This window comes from Polistes fuscatus, unplaced genomic scaffold (assembly GCF_010416935.1).
Source record: "Polistes fuscatus isolate 324 unplaced genomic scaffold, CU_Pfus_HIC Scaffold9, whole genome shotgun sequence".
Lineage (NCBI taxonomy): Eukaryota > Metazoa > Arthropoda > Insecta > Hymenoptera > Vespidae > Polistes > Polistes fuscatus.
The window spans coordinates 1,181,107-1,185,079 of NW_025113173.1; the positions used below are offsets into that span (position 1 = coordinate 1,181,107).

Sequence of the window (3,973 nt, forward strand, 5' to 3'; positions counted from 1 at the left end):
GTGACTTTCCGAAAATTGCGCATGTGTATAAAAGAAAATAATCTACTTAATCAATAAAATTTAACATTATAACGTTCTCGTTTTAATATTCTTTTTTTTTCATGTAATTATTTTAATGTTCCTGCGCAGTGAAGACTTCGAGGATAAAATTTAGCTGTAACATAAGAAAAGTGCATTAATGCATTTGATGCTAGTATCTATGCAATTTTTATGCAATTGTTTAAATTGTTTAAGACTACACTATAAAGATGTAATTATGTATTAAAGATGTAACATGTAAAAATTAAATTACTTTCTATGGCATTTATTAACGTATATGTAAATGAAAAAAGAAAGTACATTTCTCTAAACAATTTTTAGATTTTCCAGAAAGAAAGAGCCTATTATCTATCCATGGCAACTGTGATTTAAAAAAGATACCTGTGAAAAAAAATATTATTCTAGCACTGTAAAAATTAAATGAATGAATCCAATGCAATCTCTTTTATACATCCGCAAATTTAATTTCAACAATTTTAGACTACACCCTGGTATCTGCAAATACATAAAAGTTATTAAAAAACATTATAAAGTAATTAGTTTCTGTATATTAAATGGATAGAAGGAACCAAGGAAAAAGGAAGAAGGATATGATATTAATTGGGGATTTAAAAGAAACTAATTACAATTATAATGTTTATGGCAAGCGGTCTTTGGCTAGATTTTACTTGCAATGAAATGTTTAACGTATAAAATATGTTAAACATTATACTGAAAGTAAAATGCCATTGCCCAGGTCTAACAACGAGCAGGTAACTGCTTCTGAATACCCGGGATATGCATCCTGAAGATGTCCCTATCCGAATTAAGTCGAAACCATACAAAATGAAAGTCCCGAGAAGGGAAATCCTTGAAATTATTATCGAGAATGAAGAGAAAAGTGGAATACCAAATAACAAAATTATAAGCAAAAAGTGAAAAATGAATAGAATCGAAATATTATGGAACCTGTGAACGAATAAAATACATTAAAAATAACGGTGTAATCCTCGTTCTGTCCTGGTGTGGTCCTCCTCCTGTGTAACCTGAAACAAAAAAACTTATACAAGTATTTGATAGTGAGGCATTAGATAAAGACAAATGTCATATGACAAAGAAAATTGAATGCTGATTGTTATGAATCTTAATCTATTAAAACAAAACTGTCGTAAAATTGATGATAAACTTACGAAATTAGAGTCGACGAGAAATCAGAAATAAGGATTTTCTCTTGGAACCGGAAGTAAGGTTCTCCTCTGGGAACCGGAAATAGGGGTCCCTTTAGGAACCAGAAGTATGGTCCTTCTGGGAACCAGAAATAGGGTCCTTTTTGGGAACCGGAAGAAGGGTCTCGTCTGGGAACCGGAAATAGGGGTACCTCTTGGAACCGGAAGTATAATATTTTACATGCGTACGTAAGTACACACACCAGTTTTTTTATCTGTCACTTAAGTAATCCTTCAAACCTTTCCCCATCATTGACCCCTATATCCTTACCCCTCCTTCTCCTTCTTCTTCAGTGTATTATTACATTCTAGTATTAACTTATTCTTATTTTTCTGTTGAATATTGAATTATACAACAATCTTGATACAACACTCTAATCGAAGTAACACTCTGTTATAACACAAGATTAAATTGGTCTTTGAAAACTTGAAAATATTGTATTCTAAGTAGAAAAGAATAATTCCATACATGAATATCTTATAATATGGAACTGGAAATAGCAATTCTAACTTCAATATGGATACTTCCACTTCAAGCATGGAGTGAGATATAACAAATTTAAAAAACTAGTGTGTGTACTTATGTACGCACGTAAGAAGTTATACTTCTTTTGCGTACCAAAATAAATATAGCATCAACAATCTCAAAAATAACCTCATAAAAATAAGTATAATCTTATTTATTTATACATGAAGAAGAAGAAGGGTTTAAATAAAATAAGAAATAAAATAAGAAATAAAAAAAAGAGGAAGAAGAAGAGAAGGCAACTTCATGCCGCATACTTGAAATCGCTTTGCCGCGCCTTGTAAATACCGACAAACTTCATGGCGTCGTTTTTCCAGACGCTCAGAACAAAATCACTCCCATTACATTTTCCCCAACGCGTCAAAAGAAATACAACTTCAAAAATATTTTTTACAGGCTTTTTTACATCGTCGAATAGTGTAAAATTTGCTAAACATCTGGTCGCCAACATCAACTCCACCCATATATTGATTGTAATCTATTACTTTGGTTGGTTTTAAACTCTTTTCTCCAGTATATCGTTTTCGTTTCCCTGTTTCAGCAAAATTTAAATCGTGCATTGTAGTCAGCATAACGACATCTTTCTTGTCCTTTCACTTTATAGCTGCTATCTCTTTTGTACTAAATATAACAGCTTCCCTTTTTTGTAGCAGGTGTGATTTTAATTCTGGAAGCATTCCTTTCCTATTTATTCTCGCTGTTCCACATACATATGTTTTCATATTATATATTTCTCAGTATAATGTTGGTGAACTGTACCAGTTATCAATGAATAAGCAATATCCCTTGTGCAATAATTGCCTCTCTTTTAACAAATTGATTACAACATTTCTACCAGCAGATCCTGTATTAGTTTTATCTTTTCCTATATATAAATTGATATTATGTATGTATCGTGATTGTGAATTACAGAGTTTAAAAAACTTGACACCGAATCTCGCATGTTTTGTTCAAATAAATTGTATATAATGTAAACGACTTCTACATGACATAAGTGATTCATCAATTGAAATGTTTTATTTTGGACATACATGCGAATGAAAGTTTTCTTTACAATTTCAATAACTTCTCGAATTTTAGTCAGTGCGTCATAAGGATTATTTGTACTGAAAAAGTGTTAATTTTTTGAGATAGAAATAAATCGGTTACAGCTCATGATATTCTTAAAATACGGAGTTTCTATACTTTTATTTGTCGACCAATAGCTTTGAATCGTGGGTTTGGAAATTATATATATATAGACTCATTAAAATATTTAAGGCAATCAATACTTTTAATTCGCCCTCTTCAAGAGGTATAAACCTTGCGTCGCTTGCACCATATTTATTTATTTCACTTATTATTTTTGTAATTATTTCATTCTTAAAAAATAGTTCAGAAACCTTCTTTCTCGACAGACCCCGTGTATTTACGGTTGCACCACCCGCAATTGAAAAACGATGTAAAATGGGAGTATGATTTTCGGCTTTCAACACGTACTTTTCATTTATAAAATTGTCGCATTGTTCATTTTCGCTATCATCCCTTGATGAAATCCTCCGGCAACGTTTTCTAGGACGTCGTGCCTCAATACTTGAATCCGAATCAGGATACTCAAAATCCATTGGGACAACTAGATTTTAGGTTATATTATGAAATAAAATTATTTTCCTAATTTTCATTCTTAAATTTAAATATAGATTGACAGCACTTACTCATAGCGGTAGTTTGAAAGATTTTCACAGAAAAAGTAAAACATCTTTAGAATACACTAATGTAAATTGAACTGAAAGAACCTAACGCTCTCATAAGTGTTTAAACGTTGTCTGTCGCAATTAAAGGATATTTTGCAACTGGTAAGAAAAAGTGACGTAGGCACGCGGAATATTCCGCGCTTGGATGAAAATGGGTTAAAAACTATTGCGAAAAACGATATACGGTACATACTACCTAATACGCACATAGCAAAGAACATCGTGCAACCACTAGTACATTCATAGCCGCTAATAAGGGAAAAATTTTAAACTGAACCAATGCTAGCTATTTTTTACCAATACGAGTAGCACCTGGGCACACTCCTAGATGGGAAGACAGAAAGTCTAGAAGGGAGAAACGGGAGATTAGCTCCATTAGAAGCTTAAAATCATGATCTGAAAAACATGATTAAAAACACATAAATACATAACACATAAATACATTTCTATAAAAATTCACATAAGCGGAC

The 3,973-nt window shown here is 31.9% G+C and overlaps 1 pseudogene; it reads right to left on the minus strand.

Annotated features, from left to right (window-relative positions):
• Positions 1-2,504: 2,504 nt before the first annotated feature.
• Positions 2,505-3,374, minus strand: LOC122525701 (annotated as a pseudogene).
• Between the last annotated feature and the right edge of the window lie 599 nt (positions 3,375-3,973).